A 322-nucleotide genomic window follows, 5' to 3' on the forward strand; every position below is an offset into this window, starting at 1 on the left:
CAGCCCTTTCCCTTCCCTGCCTGGGCATGGGGCAATTTGTTTCCCTTCCCCAGGTGGCTCAGGGTCTCTCTTGGTGTGAAGGTCAGTGCTGGGGGAAACAGTTGAGTGGAGGAGGGTGGTGGGTGCCCAAAAAGAGGGGTTGTCCAGAAGTTGAGCCCAGGAACTCTCGCATCCTAAGTAAGAATCATACCCCTAGACCAACGAGCCTGGGCGCAGAGCTGGGACCCAGCCCACATCATCTCCCCCATGTCTACACAGGGACCCTGCCCCAGCCCTGCCTGCGCTGCCAGCACATGGGTGAGGCAGAGCACCAGTTACCTGC

Source organism: Cariama cristata, unplaced genomic scaffold, assembly GCF_000690535.1.
Source record: "Cariama cristata isolate BGI_N322 unplaced genomic scaffold, ASM69053v1 scaffold31670, whole genome shotgun sequence".
Lineage (NCBI taxonomy): Eukaryota > Metazoa > Chordata > Aves > Cariamiformes > Cariamidae > Cariama > Cariama cristata.